Source organism: Delphinus delphis, chromosome 8 (assembly GCF_949987515.2).
Source record: "Delphinus delphis chromosome 8, mDelDel1.2, whole genome shotgun sequence".
NCBI classification, from domain to species: domain Eukaryota; kingdom Metazoa; phylum Chordata; class Mammalia; order Artiodactyla; family Delphinidae; genus Delphinus; species Delphinus delphis.
This window is the reverse complement of record NC_082690.1, coordinates 68,284,939-68,307,966: the sequence shown is the minus strand read 5'-3', so window position 1 is coordinate 68,307,966 and position 23,028 is coordinate 68,284,939.

The following is a 23,028-nucleotide window of genomic DNA, read 5'->3' as shown; positions in this document are numbered from 1 at the left end:
GGGAAGCGGAACCCGTGGATACGGAGGGCCGACTGTAGTCTTTTAAGCCAACATTCTGCTTGTAATTTGGAGGAGTTGATTTCATCAATTCAGTGACTTGTCTTGCCTGGTCAGTTCCCTGGCCTCACTCGCCCTTGTCTCCCAGGCGCCTACTCCCTCATCCTGGGGGTGCCTTTTATCATCTTCTCCTCTTAACACATTCCTGTTCACCTCGCAGCACCTTGTCATACCTCATCTCCATTGTGACACTTTCCCCAGGCTGTTAGTTACTCCTGTTTCTGGGCTCCTAAAACACTTTTGACTTCTTCCACATTTTCCCATGTTTGTTTCTTTTACCACAAAATTAGAAAATGCTCCTAGAAACCTCAAGCAAGCATCAGAGAGGTATATAAAGTCAAAAGCAAAATCCTCCCTTCCCACTCCCAGGTGGCCATTGGTATCACTGAGTTCTTTTTTTCTGCACTTACAAACATACATTAACTCTTTTTTTTAAAATAAAGAAAGGAGGGCTTCCCTGGTGGCGCAGTGGTTGAGAGTCCGCCTGCCGATGCAGGGGACACGGGTTTGTGCCCCGGTCCGGGAAGATCCCACATGCCGCGGAGCGGCTGGGCCCGTGAGCCATGGCCCCTGAGCCTGTGCGTCCGGAGCCTGTGCTCCGCAACGGGAGAAGCCACAACAGTGAGAGGCCCGCATACCACAAAACAAACAAACAAACAAACAAACAAAAATAAAGAAAGAAGGGAAAGTAAAAAAAAATCATACAATAATACTATGGATTGACATTTTTCAATTACTATCTCTCATTTTTCTTTTCACATTAGAAGGTAACAACCTTGATTTTCAATGGATATTTTATTGGTCCATGTGCTTGTACCATCATTTAAAAAATCAGTTTCTTGATAGCTATCTAGGTAGCTCCTATTTTTCTAAATTACAAGCAATACTGAGATAAATCCCTTTATACATTCGAGTGGCTATTTCTCTGTTACTGCACCAAATGGCATCCCATTTTGTATTTTGATAGCTACAGCCTGATTGTCTTCTAAAAAGGCAGTGCCCAGTTACACTCCCATCCACGGCTGGTAAGAATGTCTGAATCTTTACAGCCATGACTGGATATTATCACTGTGTTTCTTCTTTGTTATCTAATTGGTCAAAAACTTCCCTGTCTTCAATTGTTGTTGAAGTTGAATAGTTTTTCGTGTTTAATCATCACTTGTGTCCTTTGTCTGAAAATGATTATTCACATCCATCGCTCATTTTCCTACGGAAGTGTTCAATTTCATTTTTTACTCAGTTGTAATGGCTTTTTAAAAAATTGTGGTAAAATACACATAACATAAAATTTGCCATCTTAACCATTTTTTAAGTGTGCAGTTCAGTGGCATTAAGTACATCCACATTGTTGTGCACCACCACCACCATCCATCTTCAAAACTCTTTCCATCTTGCAAAACTGAAACTCTGTGCCCATTAAACAATAACTCTCCATCCCCCCTCTCAACAGTCCCTGGCAACCACCATTATCTTTTCTTTCTATGAATTTGACTAGTGACATGGTTTTTAAAATAGTATGCATGTTAACTTTTGTTTGTTAAAGAGGTTAAACATTTTTTCAAATTTTTAGTTTTAACTTTATAAAGTCTTGTCATTTAGAAGGTGCACATTTTTTTAAGCTTCACATTTTTATGTCAGTAAATATGAACATCATTTGCTTTATGGCTTTTGAGCTTTATGTTTTGCTTTGAAGAACTTCCTCACCCCGAAATAATCAAGTATTTTCCTGATTTCTTCTGGTAATAAAAGTACTCTGGTCATACCTATATCTCAGCACTTCTCCTTTTTATTCTAATTAATATTAATGACTAGCATTGATGAGAACTGTGTTCTAGGCACCGTGCTAAGTTCATTTCATGTTATTATCTTGTTTAGTCTTCATACCAAGGCAATGAGGTGGGTCCTATTGTTATCTCCATTTAATGATGAGAAAATTGAGGTTTAGAGCGTTTGAATAACGTGTCTACTTCAAGTGGCAAGTGGCAAAGCTGTGATTTGAACCTGAGCCATCTGACTGCATTCTAACCATGAAACTATGAATCTGTTTTCTCTGTTAAGTGGTGCTCCTCTAGGGTGAGAACTGCGTCTTATCTGTATTCTGACTCTGGCACATAGGTCCTCAACAATTGTTTTTTGAGTGAATTAATGCCTGTTACTTAAACTCAGCATCCAGAGCACAGCCTCAGATACTGCTATTCCTACCTCTTCCCTCGCTATCTCACTCCTTAACAAATTCAGTCTTGACCTTCCTTCTAAGCCCAAAGAGTTTCTGCTTTTGCATAGGAATGAGCTTCCCTGGGTGGTCAGTGATCTCCTCAAGCGTTGCTACCACTGTCTCAAGGGAACTGGACTGCCTGGTCAAGACCCTGCTCCCTTCACAGAGTTCTCCCCTGGGGCCATTCATGATCCACCTCTCTGTGCTCTTTCTTCTTGGGGAAGCGATAAGCATATGACTTCCTCGCCAGCACACAGGCCATAGTCCTATCATTGTCCTTCAATGGACTTCTCTCTTCTGGAGTCCACTTCCATCCATTTAGCATTCCCTCGTGCCAAGACTTACTGACTTCTGGGCAGGTCCCACTCCTTCTTCAAGAAGTTCCCCACCAGGCTCATGGTCTTCCCCTCTCCAGCTCCCATTGCCTCCCTTAAGGATTCCCACCCTCATATTGATGACCTTTCCACTGTGCTGGCTTCAAACCCTTCATTTTCACAATCAAAAATCCTTCCTCTCCTAATGTCTGTAACGTCAGCCCAGTCCCGACCCCAGATTCAGTCATTGCAAAGATGCTGCTCTTTGTCTGGCTCTCTTGTCTTTCTGCTGCAGTCTCCCCGTTCACCCTCCTTGCCAACTTCTAGGCCTGACCAAACCCTTTCTATTGTCTCCACTCCTCCATGTTGCTGGGGAAGTTCAGGGAACCAAGCCGTTTGGATCCGTTCCAAATTCCTCTGGTGCAACTTCAGAAGGATCCTCTCTGCTGCTTGGTCAGCCTCTCATCACCTGCACCTCGCTTCCTCTTGCACTTGCTAGCATCTCTTCTAAACCTTCCCATCTCCTAGAGCTGAGCTCCACTTCCCAGAGATGTCTGGGTCTCCTCCTTGACTGTGGAGGCCATCTCACTGGGGCTCTCACCACCTCCCTGCGCTCCTCCACGTTCCCTTCTTTCCCATCTCAGAGGGAAAAATCTTCCTCTTCCCCTTCGTCCTTTAGGATGCTCATGAAGAATAATGGAAAAATATGAGCTTTGAAAACTGACAACCTTGGGCTTGAATTCCAGCTCAGTTATCTAGTAGTTTTGTGTCCTGGAATAATCTATTTAATGTTTCAGGTCTTACTTGCCTTGCACCTTGGTGGGCATGAACACAGTATCTGCCTCAAAGGGATCTGTAGAGAGGCTGGTATGGCCTGAGGCACATGAAGCACGTGGCATCTGCCCAGACTTTCTGAGTCTTCTCCCCTCACTCCCACATCCAGCTTCACCACCTGAGTCCCCAATCCCGTTCCCTTTCTCTTCAGGTACTTTGCCCCATCAATTATCTCCTACTTGTTTTTAAATATTTTGTCTTTCCCTTTGACCAAATAGTTTCTGTTGACATAAAAATATGAAGTTCTCCTTTACCCCCAAATTCCTTTCTGTGATTCTGCTAACAATTCCAGCCTCCGTTCTCCCTTCCTTCTTAACTTTATCTCTTGAGAGAGTAGTCTACACTAGCCGATTCTGTTTCTCTCCCACGCACACTCTCCTTCATCCTTTGCTGTCAGGCCTCAACACCTCGTCTCCCTCCCTCATCACTGTACTTAAATAGGGTTCCTAAAGCCGTGATAATCTAGGCCCCTGGATTCTTGGTTTTCCTTTATCTTCAGCCTGTCACACTCATCTGCAGCACTGGACCGTGCCAACGCCCTGCTTCTGCTTGAGAAATCTGCCTTGACTATAAGTCATTGTACGAGTTTGGTTCTCCTCCTACCTCTCTTTCTACTCTTTCAGTTCATTCATTCAGCATTTTTAAAATTGAGCATCTATTATGAACCACAACTGTGCTAGGTGCTGGGGACACAGTGGTGAATTATACAGGCATCGTCACTGGTCCACTGGCCCCTGAAGTGAGTGTATGGTCTAAGAGGGCAGACATCAGACAAACAGTCATCTGTTATCTCTGTCTCAGTTACCTGTTGCATCCCTGTGTGTGTGTGTGTGTGTGTGTGTGTGTGTGTGTGTGTGTGTTCACCTATTTGCAAGAATGTTACAAAAGCATATAACGGGGAGGAAGACTGAGAGAGGGGAAGCCAAGGAAGGACAGTTTGAGGAAGTGATATTTAAGCTGAGATCTGCAGGATGAATAAGTGTTAGCTGGGTGAGGAGTGGCGAGTTTGGGGGGGTGGCTTCCAGGAAAAAGAAGGAAAGCTGTGAAGGCTCTGAGGTAAGAAGGTGCTTGGTAAATTCAAGAAACTGAAAGCAGGCCAGTATAGCTGAAGGTGGTGGGGAGATGAGGTAGGAGCCCTGAACAAAGATCATGCAGGGTCTTGTGAGGCATGGAGAAAGTTTGGGATTTACTCCCAAGAACAATGGGCAGCTACTGACAACCTCTCTTCCCCTGCCTGTTTCCTCATTTTGGGAGTGCCTCACAGATGGGTTTGGTGCTCTGCTCTGCTCTTGGCCCATTCAATCCTATAGCTGAGTAATCACTTCTCTGTGGTCGATTCCTAAATCCTAATGCCCTCCTGAATTCCGGTCCTTTTCCCAGTTACCATCTAAGATTATATACTGGGGTCTCTTTCTGATACTGCAGATTAAATGTTAGAAATTAACCTCATTTTTCTTTTCAAAATCCTTCCTTCTCCTGTATTTCCCATCTTGGTCAATTGCTCCACTGGGCCTCCCGTTAACCCAGATTGGAAATGCTGGTGTCTTCTTGACTTCCCCCTTTTTTTCACTCATTCATTTATGTTGAGGTTACAGCAGGGACCCAAACTGATGGAACTTGCATTCTGTGGGGACACCCAACAATAAACACATTGGGACTTTCCTGGTGGTCCAGTGGTTAAGGCTCTGCACTCCCAATGCAGGAGGCTCGGGCTCGATCCCTGGTCAGGGAACTAGATCCCGCATGTCGCAACTAAAGATCCCACACGTTGCAACTAAAGATCCTGCATGCTGCAACTAGGACCCAGCGCAGACAAATAAATACATATTTTTTAAAAAAACAATAAACACATCAACATGTATTATAATGTCAGTTAGTAAATGCTATCAATAAAAATAAAGCAGCTAGAAAGTGAGGGGTGGAGATGCTGCTTATTTTCATCAGAGGAGGTCTCTTTGAGGGAGTAGATTTGAGCAGAGGCCAGAATGAGATGAAGGAACAAGCCATGTGGGTATTTGGGAAAGAATGTACCAGGCAGAGGGAATAGCAAATGCAAGGTCCAGGGATGGGAGCATGCTTGAGGAGCAACAGAAAGATCAGTGGCTGGAACGCATCAAGTGACAGGTTGAAAGTAAAGAGATGAAGCCAGAGAAGCGGCACATACAGACTGTGCTGTAAAGAATGGAAAGGGGGGGACTTCCCTGGTGGCAGAGTGGTTAAGAATCCGCCTGCCAATGCAGGGGACATGGGTTCAAGCCCTGGTCCGGGAAGATCCCACATGCTGCGGAGCAGCTAAGCCCGGGCGCCACAGCTATGGAGCCTGCGCTCTGCAGCCCACAAGCCACAGCTACTGAGTCCACATGCCACAACTAAAGCCCGCGCGCGCCTAGAGCCTGTGCTCCGCAACAAGAGGAGCCCCCACTCGCTGCAACTAGAGAAAGCCTGCATGCAGCAACGAAGACCCAACGCAGCCAAAATTAAAAATTAATTAATTAAAAAAAAAAAGAATGGAAAGGGGTTTGGAATTTAGTTCTAAGTGTGATGAGAAGCCTTTGGAAGGTTTTGATCAGAAAAGTGACATGATCTGATATACAAAGACCAAAGGGTCCCTCTGGCTGCTGTGAAAAGAATAGACTATAGGGGGCCAAGTGAAGACCACATAGTAATCCACATCCTCTCCATATCACAGGGTCTTGCCCACATCCATCCCTCTCTCCCATCTTCATAACCACTGCCCTAAGCTAACCCCCTCCATCTCATACCGGAATTGTTGTTGGGATCTCATAAATGATCTTCCTGCCTCCTTCCAGAGCAAGGCTTTCCCTTGCTCAAACCTTCAGTGGTTCCCCATCCCATAGAAATGAAGTACAACTACTTCAGTCTTTTTATTATTTATTTATTTATTTATTTACTTTTGGCTGCCTTGGGTCTTCGTTATTGCTCACAGGCTTTCTCTAGTTGCGGCGAGCAGGGGCTACTCTTCATTGTAGTGCACGGGCTTCTCATTGCAGTGGCTTCTCTTGTTGCGGAGCACGGGCTCTAGGCACTGGACTTCGGTAGTTGTGGCATGTGGGCTCAGTAGTTGTAGCTTGTGGGCTCTAGAGCACAGGCTCAGTAGTTGTGGTGCACAGGTTTTGTTGCTCCACGGAGTGTGGGATCTTCCTGGACCAGGGCTCGAACGCGTGTCCCCTGCATTGGCAGGCAGATTCTTAACCACTGCACTACCAGGGATGCCCAACTTCTTCAGTCTTATATTCAAGGCCCCTCTTGTCTCCCAGCCTTATCTCTCATTGCTGCCTTTCACATACCCCATGCTAAAGTCACAGAAAACTACTCAGTTTCCCATGTAAGCTTCTTGCCTTCCCATCTCCAAGTTTTTGCCTAACTTGTTCTATCTTGTCATGAAGGATTCTCTCACCATCATCCATCTCTGTATATTCCAGATTTCCTGAGCCTTTCCTGATCATCCCAGGCATCAGGGATTCTTCTTGCATTTGGACTCTTACACCTTTCCAATGACGCTAGTTATTCTCTACGTGGTTATAACTCTTTATTGTACACATCTTATCTTCCTCACTAAATCATAAATTCCTAGAGGTCAGGGTCCAACTCGGATATATATCTGTGCACTTTCCATCCACAGGGCCTAGCCCAATGCTCACAGTGAGTACACCACAGATATTTGTCCAATGAGTGAGTGGCTGGCATCAGAGTACTTAAACAGTCTATTTGGAGAGACACAACCAAGTCGTAAACCCAGGCAAGTGAATAATATGACAGTATATAATGGAGGGATAAATCAGATGGCACTAGTCTATGGACCAGAGGAATCTAGAAGGGAGATCAGTAGGAGGTGAGTGGTCAGGGAAGACCTGATAACGGCTGATGCTTCTGGAGTGTGTATCACGTGCTGGGGTCTGGGCTGAATGCTTTACATGCATTATCTCACTCTTCTCACCTACCTTGTGCTACAGGCACTTGCATGTAAGTAAATGCCTCATCTACAGATGGGGAAGGTGAGGTAGGAAGGTGAAGTAATTTCCCTGAAGTCACAGCGTTAGAAAACCTGCAGACTTGTGATTTGAACCCATGCCTGTCTAACTGGGTAATCTATAGCAATCACCCCAGTACTCACACAAAGGGAAGGCTCAGCTGTGAAAACAGGGTTTGCATTTCCTTCCCTGTCTCATCCCAAAATGGATCTAAACAGCTAAATAGGAGATGAGCTGTGCCTGAGAAGATGACTAGGATTTAAGGATGAGGTAGGTGTTTCAGGTTAGGAAAGCAGCTATTTGTGGACTATAAGGCAGACTTGTTCCCGGGTAGCAGCAGTGAGCGGACTAAATTGGTGGATATATCTGGAGACTGGCTGGGTGGGTAAGTGGATACAGTGTGTGGAGGGCATTCAACGCCGGGGAGCATTGTTGAGTGTTGGCGTGCTAGAACGCAAGGAGAGGTTGAAGGGTGTGTGAGCTGGTCAGGACATAACTCCATTGAAAGAACATTCACTGGGACAGGTTTTGCACCAAGCAGATGAATGGAACTGTAGGATTTCCCTGAGTAAGCCCTTGCTCTCAAACAGCTAACAGTCTTCTGGGAGAAACAGCCCATAGCATGCAAACAAAGCACAGTGCAGACCGAGCTGGGAAAGAAGAGTTTTAATGAAAGATCTGGGGTACTTTCTGGGGCTGTGGCATTTGGAACAGGGCTTGCAGATGAGTGGGGTTGGAAGAATAGAAGAGGGTGGCCACTTCTGGCACTGGGGGAAGGTGGTTTTTAGAGAGCATTACCCTGATAATCATATACAGGCTGGACCAATGAGCGGTCTCACACATTTCTGAGGAAGAGATGCACTTTGGGCCAAAAATCCATCAGCACAGGGTAGCAGTACCGTGAAAAAGACTTAGGGGTCTTAGCAGTCAGCAAGTTCAATGACAGAACAGAGCTGCTTAACAGTCAAAGGAGCTAAAGTAATCTGCAGCTGTCTTAAAAGATGGTCAGTGTTGCATATCCAGCTCCAGACTATATCCTGAGAATTTTGTCCATTTGAGGGCCAAGCTCTACACCAGCAGTTCACAACCGGGGGTGATTTTGACCTTCAAGGGACATTTGGCAAAGTCTGGAGACATTTTTCGTTGTCACACTGGGAGGGAATTCTACTGACATCTAGTGGGTAGAATCCAGGGATTCTGCTAAACATCCTACACTGCACAGGGTGGCTACTTCCCCTGCCCCTTCACAACAAAGAATTATCCAAACCAGGTATCAGTCCCCTAATAGATAGAGGACTGATACCTGGTCTGGAGGACGCTCTAGAGGATGAAGCAACCAGACCGTGATTAGTGGTAGGGACAGTTTTTACAGCGGTGTCACTAGGAGCAGTTGAAGAACCTGGGAATATTTATACTAGAGGAGATTTAAGGACCTGAGAAGTATCTTAGAGCAGCAAAAAGAACTGAACTGTCCAGAGCAACTGCCCAAATTTCCAGCATCGCTCACCCTAACTACTGCAACGGGAGTCCAACCAGACCCAATGTTGGAAATTTAAGAAAGTCATTGTAATAGCAAACACTTACAGCATTTACTGTATTTCAGGCACTCTCCTAAGAGCTGTACAGATGCCAACGTATTTAATTGTCACAACAGACCCATCACACCTATTTTACAAATGGAGAGACTGAGTCACAGAGAAAAGGGTAAGTGATCTGCTTAAGATCACAAAGCTTAGCAAGCAGCAGAGCCAGAATTTGAACCCAGGCAGCTGTACTCTTAACCACTGTGCAGTGTGGCTATGCTGCATTGGAAAGAAACAGATCTGGGCTCAAATCCCAGCCTTACCACTTAACAGCTGTGTAACAACTGGCATGCTACTTAACCTCTCTGAGCCACACAGTTTCTTCATCCTGCATAGTAGGGATAGTAAGGTGATAAATAGTTACCAGTTCTTCCATACAGTGATGAATGTAGTTCTCACAGGAACTCAAGGACAGGCATATTTATTACTCTTATTTTATACACATGAGGATTTTATGGCTTAGAGAGGTTGAATGACTTGCTCAGGGTCACACAGAGAGGAAGAGGAGAGTTAGGATTTAAATCCACATTTGTCTGACCCCAGAACCTGTTTTTAACTACAAAGCCGTTACATGTGCAAGTCTGTGCTGAAGGGAGCATGACAAAGCGCATAAAATTTCCTGGAACATAGTAAGCAATCAGTGATAGCTATTTATTATTGTATTAGTAATCGCAGTTGTTATTTTCATGAGCAGAATGCACAAGCAGGTGCACAGAAGGCAATGTACTATCCCAGCCCAAAGAACGAGATCAGCAGAAAACGAATGATGCAGGGGCTTATGTGCAGATCACAGCCCCTCAGCCGGCTAGTCCCTAATCTTGGGCTTTAGCCTCCCCAGTAAAGTGGTGTCACGTTTGATCCATTTGTCCTGCTCTCAGCACAGTCTACTATTCATAGAACAGGAGTGGGAAGAGAAGGGACAGTGTGAGGCTAATTTAATGTCAAGGTTTCATAGCCCATACATTTCATAGTCATAATAAAAAAAAGAGGAACGTAGCGCCTTGTGCAAAATGGGAAAAGGCACCACATACTCACATACTGCACTGTGAATAAAACCACAGCTCACGGGATGGTTAATTCTACCCGGGAAGGATTTTGTTTTTAAACAACTGCCTGATTTCACCGTAGGGAATGCTGTGTTAGTGCTTTCTACAGAGAGAGGGTGGCATCTGCCTGGCTGGAGGGCTGGCAGCACACAGAATCTGCCTGCAATGGATTCTTAAACATGGAATCGTGGCTAATGGGATGTCAGACAGGAAGAGACTGAGAGCTGCTTGCAGTGATGGAGGTAGGTACTGAGGGCAATGGGAGCTCTGGGCAGGGGGCCACCAACTGCCTAGGTGGGGGAGAATGATCAGAGAAAATTTCATAGGGAGGGGATATTTGAGCTGGATCTTGAAGGATGAATAGGAGTTTGTCTGGTGGAGAAAGGGGAAGGTATACAGACCAGAGAACAACAGTACTGCAAAAGGTCTGTGACCTGGGAGCACATGACCACTCCTGAAATACCTCATGGATGATTGTGGCAGGAGCTCAGGGAGAGAAGGGCGTGGAGTGAGGGAGATAAGGCTGGAAATGTGGGATGGAGTCAGCTCATAAGGAGCCTACAGCCCTACAAAGGCTTCTGGACAGTGTGAGATAATGGAAATGATTTCTGGCAGTGCAGTATGAGGAGAAATGTCCTGGGGTTTGGAGCGAATTGACTCTGAGTTCCATTACTTGTTGGCTATATTACTGAGGACAAATTACTTTACCTCTCTGAGTCTCAGATCCATGTTTATAAGATGGGGACGTAACGCCTGCCCCAGAGGGCGGTTGATAGGATGAAACAAGGTGAAGTATAAATTCCTAGCACACTCACGGCATATTGTAGGCTCTCGTGAACGTTGATCCCCCTTTATTGGATAGGTGAGGGGGAGTTGTTTCCCACAGGGCAGAGTTTCCTTCTGATTTCTGTTTTAGAACAGCAACTCCAACAGATTGTACTAGGGATAGACTGGAGGCAGAAAGAAGACTCCACTCAGGAGGTTGCTTTGCTGGTCTTGATCTATAAATGTTGAAATTTAATAGCTTCAGTTTCAGTGGGTTACATTCTCATTACCAGGTTCCAGATTCTGGGCTACACCTGTGGTTCCAATACCTGGACCTCTCTGAGAAGACTGGATAATGAACTGTCTTAGCTCCCTCAGTTTCTGTAAGGTTGAAGGTACACAATTCAAGCAAGTTCAAGTTTATTTGACCACATACAATCTGTCTCACTCCTGTTCTCCATTTCATTCATTCATCAGGCAAGCATTTATTGAGGGTCAACCAATACCTGGGTTGCAAGAGTTTGGCAGATACAATTGCCTACTCTCCCATCTGTGTGGTTTTATAGATCAAAACTTGAAAAAACAGCGATGCCAACCCTTCCCAGGGCCCACACATCACTGGGGCTTCCCATGGGTCAGTTCAACTCATTCCTGGCTTTTGTGGAAGGTAATTAGCTGGACAGAGAACATGGACCAATGAAGACAGTCCTGCTGGAAAATTACTTCCCTGTGCCACACTTTTTCAAGCTCCCAATTTTCTAAAATCTCAGCAAGAAATTGTGAATCTGAGATCAGAGATCCTGAACTATGTTTTTCTGAGAAAGAGATCAGAAAAAGATAGATGAAAAGAAATAGCTGATGGGCAATGGTGGCTTCTTACTCCTGATTGGACTTTAGGAAATATATCCAGAGAATAAAGTGGATTCCTCAATTTGATAAATCAAGGAATCTTACCTCAAGTCATGAGAATTTAGAGAATTAACCAAGAAAAACTCTATCAATGTGGTTAAACAACAGTGCTATCACCAAAACTAAAAGAGTGGAGCCTATGATGTCAAAACTTCCACATCTCATTAAGAAACCCTCAAACACTTGGCTTTTCCTCCCAAATCCAGACCATTGTCTCTTCCTCTTGTGGACCGTTCCACGAGCCTTCTCACTGGTCTGTGGGCTACGGTGCAGACACTATCCCGCCCGTTCTCCATGGTGTCCTCAGCGTGCTTGGCCCAGACAGAGAGGAGGACCCCAGCCCCCCTCTGCCCAGGCGCCTCTCTGACTCCCCGTCTCTCTCAGGGGGTGTGTCAGGCTGCTAGCCGGGTATCAAGGCTGCTCCAAGCCAGCCTCTCCTGAGCTCCACCTCTGACAGCTCTCCTTCTTCCACTCAACCTTTATTACACAGCGGGATGGAGCTGGGACACAATGCTGTGACTTTGTAGCTGAGAGTTATTTTCTTTTCCATCCCCATTTCCTTAACATCCAGCCCAGTTACCACTTCTTCCAGGCACCATTCCCTGCCTCTCCCTCCAGAGGGAACGCCCTCACCTGCAGGGTCACCTCTGTATTCTAATGTCTCCCATGTGGCATTTTCAATGTTGTGTTATACTTTATTGGATACTGTGTCTTTCTTACCTGCAGTGACATTGACACAAAAGGACATGGACTCTGCCTTATATTTCCTTGTTTCTCCACCGCCAGGCACAGTGCCCAGCACATGATACACAGCTCCATATGTGATTTTTTTTTTTTTGAGTTGAATTGAATAATGAAATGTAAGGGAGGGGAGGAACAGGTGTTCCAAAATAGAAGACAGGAAATAAGACCAACCAAATCTGGTTCCCCAGCAAACAGTCGACACCCCTCTATTGTGGGGGGCTTCTTCGTGCAAAGGGCTGGGAACTGGGCCCTGAGAACCACCCAGCCTTTGCCCCTGTGGCCTATTGCTTCAGACTGTGGGCTTTGGAGCCAACTGTGTTGGAATTCCAGGCCTGCCACTTTCTGTGTGATCGCAGGCAAGCTACTTAACTTTCCATACCTTGGGTTTTCATCTGTAAAACCAGGGCAACGATGATCCTTAATCATAAAGTCTTGTCATGAGAATAAATGAAAAGGTCCTTGTGGAGCACTTAGACTAGTGCCTGGCAGAGGGAGCGTGGGATAAGTGTCAGCTATTATTACAGAGCTCACAGTCAAGCAAACTTAAAGTCACCTGAGGATCAAGACAGTCATCACTGAGATAATACTATTTTCTTGGTGGAATCTGCACACACACCTGCAGAAGGGCTCTAGATCTGTTGGGTAAAATTTTTGATGAGATGCTCAAGGATGGGGCTTTGATGCCAGAGGCATTATTGGCGGGAGAATAGATATGGTGGTTGAAATGCTTTTTTTAGGGGTGCTGGGACCAGCCAGCCCTCAAGTTTTTGTGGGATAGTCAAGGCAGTGGCTAAAGCCAAACTGCTGAAAACACCACAAGGAATGGGTCTATGGGAAAGAAAAGAGGAGATCAGACTGTCAATACCTGGGCAGAGGGCTTTGGCAAGGAAAGTGAGTTTTCAAAGCTGAACTTTTGATCTACTTTTCTTTACGGTGTGTGATACAGTGCTCTCCTGACCTTCCTAAGAGGTCCTCAGTGGAGTCCTCTGCACTCTCTTTGCTGCTTGGAGTCGGCTTTTTTAGCGAGGCAGTATGAAGTCTGGGCTCTACGTGGTTGGTGAGAGTAGTGGTGTCCCCAGGAGGCCAGCCACATCTGGCCCAATGTGAGAGGTTCAATGAGAAAGGCACTTTGGGTACACAGAAGCCAGAGAGGCAAAAGCAGCCTTGGGAGCAGCTAGAGAGAATCAGAATATTGCCATTGCTAAATGTAGAGTTAAACAGTACAATACAGTCAAGTTCTAGTGTCTTGTGTCTGCCCCTCAGGAGTGCCAGCAGTGGATAAACTAACACTAATCACTGCACATCTCTGGGAAGTTACCATCATCTCTTATGTTGTACCCAATTATGCTGTTTCCAGCTGGGACAGGTAAGGAACGTGGCACCTGCCCAAAGAGTTGACATGGATGGTTCTGTGTGCCTGAGATGCCAAATAGGACCAAAAGACACAGCACTGGAAAACCTCCAAAAGCCTCCATGATAGTATTCATTAGTTAACGGATCAACCACTTGGATGCCCGAACTCAAATTTGAGTTCAGACCTCTAAACCCAACTATTCCTAGACAGTTTTAGTTTTTTTTCATTTTCAGCTGACTAGCTTTGAGCACTTACTACCGGCCAGGTGCTGTGCTAAGTGCATTACTTGCATCATTTCTTTTCGTCTTCCCTGAAACCTGATAAGTTCGGTAAAATTATTAGCTCCACACTGCAGATGAGAAAATTGAGGTTGAGAGAGGCTAATTGACCAGTACAAGGTCACACAGCTTGAAAGTAGTGAAGGTGGAGTTTGCACCCCACCAGGTCTCTTGGAATCCAGAGCCAGAGAACTTAATAACTATGTTAACTGGTTTGGAAGGGATCAGAGGTTATCCAGTTCAATCAGTTGTGTACCTAGAGGGAGCAACTTGCAGTTGGAAAGTACATGGGACCAGGAGACTGTTTTTGTTTTGTTGGAGGCACTCCTGTATGACACTGGGCAAGTCACTGAACCTTCCTGGGCCCCAGTTTTCTCTTGCAAGAGAAGAGAAGAGTTAATGCTCTGTTTACCTCATAGGTTTGTTTTAAGGCCTAATATAAGGAGTGGAACAGGACGAAAGCTACTGCTTTGCCTTGAACAGACAGCAGGCATATTCTAGTCATCTTTCGTGGGGTAGCTAATTTCTGGTACATCCAGCCAAATGTGATTAACAAGGAAAAATTTAATATAGAACCACTCCCTTTTCTGACTCACTAAGAAAATGAGATAATCTTGAATATTGCATTAAAATAAATAATTTAAAAGTTGACTTTGATTTTTGGCGGCTCTGTGCTAGGCATTTTCATATGCATTTAATCTCCAGTAAAACAAAATGAGGCTCCCAGGTGGTTAAGTGCTTTCCTCCAACCACACAGCTAGTTAAGTAGTGAGGATTTGAACCCAGTGCTGCTTGGTTTTACCTGTAGGCACTTTTGCATGCAGCAAGGACTTAGACCAGATCCATTCGATTTGCTTATAGTAGAAGTGAACAATTCTGTTTTCATAGAGCTCCACTGTTTCAAATGAAGTCACCGTAACAACCCCGGGAAGGCGCCTAATGTCTGCAGGCACCCAAATGGAAGAGCTTCTGTTTCATTCTCTGCATGTCAAAGTCTAAAACTTTAGCAACATCCAACCTCTGCTAAACAAATTAACCAGCCGCAAATTATAAAAGAGCCAACAGAAACAGAAGACATAGGTATCACTCGCTAAGGGATAACTTTCATAGCTTTGAAGTAAAGGAAGAATTACATTAAAAAAAAAGTGATGGGGCTTCCCTGGTGGCGCAGTGGTTGAGAGTCCGCCTGCCGCTGCAGGGGACACAGGTTCGTGCCCCGGTCCAGGAAGATCCCACGTGCCGCGGAGCGGCTGGGCCCATGAGCCATGGCTGCTGAGCCTGCGCGTCTGGAGCCTGTGCTCTGCAACGGGAGAGGCCACAACAATGAGAGGCCCACGTACCGCAAAAAAAAAAAAAAAAAAAAAAAAGATGAACTATTTGAGTGCAAAACATTTAAAATGTAAAACAATGACATAAAATTAAAAGGTAGACAACAAACTGAGAAAATAATTGTATAAAGGTGATTAAGTATTCAACTACGTGATATATGTATATGAAGAAATAATTCAAATTTTAAAAGAAAAATAAAACCCAAGATCTCAATAGATCAGTGACCTAAGGACATGAAGAGAAAACTTAGAGAACAAAATACAAATATTAAACACTTAACCTGAGAAACATTTTTCCTGAGTAATAATCAAAGAATTATAGATTAAAATAATATTTACCATCATAATAACATTTAATATTTTATAACTCTTTACATTTACTAAGTGCTTAATATATATAAATTCATTTAATCCCAAAAACCTCCTTAGGAGATGGTGCTATTTCCATTTCATAGATTAGGAAACTGAGGCCAAGGGAGGTTCAGTAACTTGCTCCAATCAGACAACTAGTTAGGATATAGCTGAGGTTTAAATCCAGACAGTTTGGCTCTTACATCCATGTTACACTTAGGAAATTAACAAAAATAAAAACACTTAAAAATATTTTTACTTTTTTGAATATTCCGTGCCAGTAAAGTTCTCGAGAGACCCAGTGCTGGTTTCTTTACAAACTGGTACAACTCTTTTGAAAAGCAATATAGTGATAGGTAGCAAGAGCCATAAAAATGCATGTTTTGATATGGAAACAATCTAAATGTCCATTGACAGATGAATGGATAAAGAAGATGTGGTACATATATACAGTGGAATAACAGCCATAAAAAAGAATGAAATAATGCCATTTGCAGCAGCATGGATGCAACTAGAGATTATCATACTAAGGGTGGAAAGAGAAAGACAAGTACCATATGATATCACTTATACGTGGAATCTAAAATATGACACAAATGAACCTATCCACAAAACAGAAACAGACTCACAGACATAGTGAAGAGACTTGTGGTTGCCAAGGGGTGGGGGTGGGGGGGGTGGGGAGGGAGAGGGGTGGACTGGGAATTTGGGGTTGACAAATGTAAGCTTTTATATATAGAATGGATAAACAACAAGGTCCTACTGTACAGCACAGGGAACTATATTCAATAAACTATGATAAACCACAATGGAAAAGCATATATATATAAAAAGAATGTGTGTATATATATATATATATATATATGTATAACTGAATCACTTTGCTGCACAGCAGTAATTAACACAACATTGTAAATCAACTGTACTTCAATAAAAAAAAATATGTGTTTTGTTCTAGTAAGCTCCCTCACTGGCATGTAGATTGGGGAAATAATTCAACAGAAGCAAAAATCTATATGTAGGCAGTTTTCACTGAATTGTTATCTAGACCAGCCCTGTCCAGTATAAATATAATATAAACCACATATGTAATTAAAAATTTTCTGGGAACCATATTAAAAGAAGTAAAAAGAAATATGAAACTAATTTAAATAATTTATTTATTTAACCAATATATTCAAATATAATTTCAGCATCAATAATCAATATAAACACTTGCATTTATTTCTTTTTGAATTTTATTTTATTTATTTTTTATACAGCAGGTTCTTATTAGTTATCTATTTAAACACTTGCATTTATTATTTCTTATGCTAAGTCTTGGAAACCTGGTGCGTATTTTATACTTAAATTACATCTCAATCCAGACTGGACACATTTTAAGTGCTCAATAGCCACATGTGGCTAGTGGCTGCCATACTGAATAGCACAGTCAGACCTGGAATAGCAGAAGGTGGGAAATAGACAATGATATCAAATGGTGAGAATGATTTAGAAAATTATGGTATATCAGCCTCTGAAATTGTATAAAGTCATTACCAATAGTAATACTAAAATCCATAAAAATATATTAAATGTTTACGCTTTGTGAAATAAAAAATTTAAAAATATAAACTATTAGTTTAGTAGATATTTAAAATGTGTCTATATGCAGACACATGGATGAAAGAGGATGTGCAAACATTAAAATAGTTGTGTTAGCAAAGTGGGATTTAAAGTTGATTTCTTTGTCAAAAAATTTTTTTCATTTAAATAGGCATTCAACATCTATTTCTATTAAGAGAGTTTTCTGAACAGAAAAAGGACAAAGAAGGAATATTCCATATAATACACAAATATTTGGAGATTCAATTTTCTATGTTTTAAAACTATATACCCTAATAAATTTCCCATACTACTTATCATATGGGTTTACTCACACTTTGGTATTCTCCTGATAGAGAATTTGGTATTTGAGATTGCTGGTCTTTTTTGTTTGCTTATGTTAATGTTCTTAAAGAGTAGATTTATTTTTTTAAAAAATCATTCACAAACCTTTGAATAATATATTTTCTGGACAATGTGATGTTAGGACCATCGTTCATACTTTGTAATATATTTAATATACATTTTTATATATTATATTTCTTTTCTTTGACCTATGAGCTATACTGAAAGCTAACCCAAAGATGCCCAATTTTTCTGTGGATTTCTAGAGACAGAAACTAATGAATAAAAGTCTAGCTATTTCAGAAAAATACAGAAAATTTGATTTTAGTTTTCATTAATATGCCTAGCTCAGAAGTAAAATGAGAAATGGATGAGTCTGAAAAAGAAGAATGACTGGAATCACAAAAGTGACTCTATAATGGAACCCAGATTCCATCCATATTCCAAACTGATTCCAGAAATGGATGGGTTAGATAAAGACTGATGACTGGATCCTGAACCTGGAGAGGCAGCCTCTTCAGAGGGAAGGGCATGAGTGTGGGGTCAGAGAAAATAGTTCTTTACCTTCTACTACCTTGGGGAATTGCATCTTTGTTTCCATAGCTGTAGAATCAGAAGGCATAACCTCAACCTCATAAGTAGAGAGGATTAAGTAAGAGCATGCCCTTCATTATTCGTTGCACCGTACTATTTTACAGTTGAGGAAGGTAAGTCCAGAGTGGTGCCAACAGTCTTGGAACCCAGATGTCTTGCTTGAGTCAGGATTCTTCAAGCACAAAGGCCAGTATCCCAGGCTCTGGAGTCAAAGTGCTGTTACAGCATTGGCTCTGCCAGCCTCTGACACCGTGACCTTGAGCAAATTGCATATACTCTCTGTCTCAGTTTCCACACATGTACACTGGGGACAATAACTGTGTCTAATTCAAGATCAGGTGTGGTAATTAAAAAGTAAAGCTAAGTATGGTATCTGGCATATTGCAAGCTTTCAGTAATTGTCCCCTATTATTAGTGGTGGTCCCCAAACCAATTCTTATGATCAACTTTATTTTACATTCAGCATGTATAGTTTACTCACTAATTGGTTGCATCTTTCCTTTAGACCTTAATGCTAAGGAATTAAATTTCGGTATTTCATAGAGAAATAAAATGGAGTTGGGAAAGGGGGCCACTGGACCACCACAAGACGGGGTATTGGCGAATTTAATCTCAGACATTTGGGGGCAGGCAAGTTGTGCAGGGGGAGAGGGACTTAGAGAAAAGGAAGGGAAGGAGGAAATGGCGGTTCAGGAAAAAGCAGGGTATGGAGGTGTGGTTCTGATGGAGGAGAGCTTGCAAAATGTGAGCAAGAAGGCAGTGCAGCACCCTGGTAATAGCTGTCATTTATTGAGCACTTACTGTATGCTAGGCTCTGTGCCTCATCAGCATTAGATCCTGTCTCTGGAAAATGGGAGTAATCATAGTGCTTCCTTTATAGGAGTTGTTGTGGGTACTTTATGAGACACTGTGTGTCAAACATTTGAACGGCGAGTGCTTGACACATAAAGTTAGTTGTTACTATTATTATTAAATCCCTCCTGTTTCAGATGAGGAAGGCTAAGTAACGCAAACCATGGAGCTACTGAGTGGCAGAAATCACTTGCTGTCTAACTGCGAGGCTCTAAAACCCATAGAGCGCCCAAGTTAAGCAGAGTCTTCCATCCTCCTCCAGCCCTACCTCTCAACCTTCCAGTGATGTCAAGGTGGGCTCTGCCACCACAGGGACCTGGAATGGAGCCCTGGCTGTGTGACCTGGGCAAGTCACTTCCCCTACAACCCAGTTTGCTCATTTTTGAAGTGGAGGATGGTATATCTCACAGGGATTTTGTAGGAATTCAGTAATATTTTCCAGGTAGAGTTGTTTAGCCTAATTGGCACATGAAAAGTACTCAATGGGTATTAAGCTATTATTGTAATGTGGGCTCTTGGGTTCTTCTCAACTAAAGTTCCCAGCCACTGACATTTCCATACTTAATCTTTATTCTGGAACAGTCTGTGACAAAAGAAAACTCTCAGAAACCTAGGCTTTGACAGCTCCCTTGCTGTCTTTGTAATATGCCATTTTCTTAATTCAACACCACGCGAAGCAACACGGCTATCTCTTCTGGCTTCTAAATTCATTGACGGTGTCAGTTGGTGATGAAATGTCAGAGCACTTGGATCCAACTGTCCCACTGCCGTTTCCTGGCTTTCCCTGGGTGAATGGTAACATTTTCAAATGGATAAAAATCTCCAGGCAACGTCGCTCTCCTCCTCCAGAGCAGATTTATTACAGAGTGGTTGGCATTTCCACATGCTCCGAATTTGTCAGTGTCAGATTCGTATGTGTTCTTAGGTCTCTATACATATACAGGCATAATTTAAATCCCCAGCAAACAAAGGCTATTTTTCTAACTTGGAGATATTCCAAAAGATCTTTGCATTTCATCTATTTTTAAATGTTTGTGCAATTTAGAAGTATGGTAATATCAAATGGTACAGGGGAGGACTGAATATTCAGCTTCCAGCAACTGATCATGTGCCATGCGTCAGGCACTTTATATGCAATATTTTACTTAACTGTGGGATGGGTATGCATTATTTTCGCTCTACAGAAGGGGAAACTGAGGCTCAGCGAGATGAGCTACTTGCTCACAGTCACACACACACACACACACACACACACACACACACACACACACGAAAGTCATTACCAGCTGAGAGTGGCTGAGGTGGGACACAAACTGCTTTGATTTCATATTCTCCATTCCTGCCTCTGCAGAATAAACTATTTACAGAGCACCTACCATGTAGCAGGCACTATGCAAGGCTCTGGTGATATAGCAGTGGAAAAAATAAGCAACAATTCCTGGCTTCAAGGAGCTTACATTCTGGTGGACAAATAACACAGATCAATTCTGTGACTTGGTGAAAAGTTCACCTTCACTGGGTGGGATGGAGGTGGAGGAACAGGTAGAATGCAAGGATGGCTGAGAGCACGGTTTCTGTTCCGTCTCAGATCACACCAGCATGAGACACGTTCAGGGTAGGTCTTTGGCGAGGGTTTGAGAAGCCTGTTGGCGCGTTGAGCTGTGACACTTCCAAGCAGGCCTCTATCCTCTCCCTGCAAATATTTAGGTTACGTCAGGGTTTTGATGGCACACCGTGCTCCTCTAGAGCAAGTAGAGATAACGTGGGCGACTGGGCAGCAAGCCGTGGGGCGTGGTGTTGTCAGGGCAGTGAGCACGGAGGAGCTGGAGTTCCAGGATGCCTCGAACAGGTACTCAATACGTAATAGCAGGCACACTGTGACCACAAGTACTCCTTTCCTCAAAATTCTATAGTGGAGTAAATGGAAAAAGAACAACTTATCTTCCTGTTGTTATTTTCAAAAGTAGAATTGCTAGCTACCACTGATGTACCAGTGTCTCCGTGTCAGGCACTGTGCTACATTTTTTGTGTGTATTGTCTAATTTAATTCCAAAAAAATGAAATTTAGACTCAGAGAAGCTAGTGAGTGGAGAAACTGAGATTCAAGCCTGAATCTCTCCAACTTCACACCAAGCTGCCTCTGTGGCTCCCCAGCAGGCTTTAAGGAGAATTAGAGTTAATTCGTGGTTTGCTCTGTGTCCTCTATGTCCTTGCAACTCAAAGTGTGGTCTGTGGACCAGCAGCATCGGGAGCTTGTTAGAATGCAGAGTATCAGGCCCCAACCCAGACCTACTGAATTAGAATTTGCTTTTTAATGAGACTCCTGGGTAGGCTGCAGTTTAGGAAGCCTCTTAAAGTATACACTCCTCTGTATAACTTGCCAAAACATATGACATATACACTCTGGAAGATGGGGGGGGATACTTCCCTCTGACTCCAAAACTTATCATTTCTAGAGTTGAATTGATGGCTATTGTTAAATTTAATCAAGAAGTGAAAGTTTTAAAAACTTTTCTGGGTGCCTGTTAAATAAAATTGAAATGGAAGAACCACCTAGTGATCTACGAAGTTAGCTAAAATATAGAAAGAATATTTCTGTTTCAAGGATGTTTTTCTAGGCTTTCTAGGACAAGGGTGCTCATTGTTAATGACTTTTCTTTTTCCCAGTGGAAATTTCAGATCACATAGACAGCAGTTTGGAGGATGAATAGGGTATGGGTGGCAGCCCATTAACCTGGATGTAGGATAAGGTGTGGTGGATTTGAATATTTATCCCAAGTTTGCCCATCGATTCACTTTACAGTCTTGGGCAAATCATCAAAACCTGTCTATTTATCCGGTGGTCTTGGCCTGGGAACCTCAGCATAATGCGTGAGTGTTCTCATGCCATTATAAGGATAATAAGGGAAACCTGTTTTAATGGCAGGACTATGAAGTGGGTTAGTTAGTATTCCAGAACCTCAAAAATTCATAGGAGTTGACTAAATTGTTTGCTAGTCCCTTCCATCAACCAACAACCCAATCAATCAAACCATTAACAAGTACTTATTGGAAAGTTGCCATGTGTCTTGGAGTACAAAGGAAGTAATGCTCCTGGGGCAAAAAAACAGTAATTATGAATCACTTTTCACCTGCTCTCTGTTCTACAAAAATTAAGCAAAGGGCTTCCCTGGTGGCGCAGTGGTTGAGAGTCCGCCTGCTGACACAGGGGAAAAGGGTTCGTGCCCTGGTCCGGGAAGAGCCCACATGCCGCAGAGCAGCTGGGCCCATGAGCCGTGGCCACTGAGCCTGCGGGTCCGGAGCCTGTGCTCCGCAACGGGAGAGGCCACAACAGTGAGGGGCCCGCGTACCGCAAAAAAAAAAAAAAAAAAAAAGAATTAGAATCCCCTTGGGCTTCCCTGGTGGCGCAGTGGTTAAGAATCCGCCTGCCAATGTAGGGAACACGGGTTCGAGCCCTGAACCCTGGTCCGGGAGGATCCCACATGCCGCAGAGCAACTAAGCCCACAGCAACTGCGCCACAACTACTGAGCCTGCGCTCTGGAGCCCGCGGGCCACAACTACTGAAGCTCACGCGCCTAGAGCCCGTGCTCCGGGACAAGAGAGGCCACCGCAACGGGAAGCCCGCGCACCGCGACAAAGAGTGGCCCCCGCTCGCCGCAAGCAGAGAAAGCCTGCGTGCGCGCGCAGCAACCAAGACCCAACGCAGCCTAAATAAATAAATAAATTTATTTTAAAAAAAACACAAAAAACTAAGCACAGTGATGAGTGTAAAGATGCCGAGATGACAGGACCTGAGCACCGGGAACTAGGTGAGTGACAGGAAGAGGACTGTGGTTCTTTTCCTGTTCGCTCTTGGCCTGACCTTTCTTGCCTGGAGCAGAG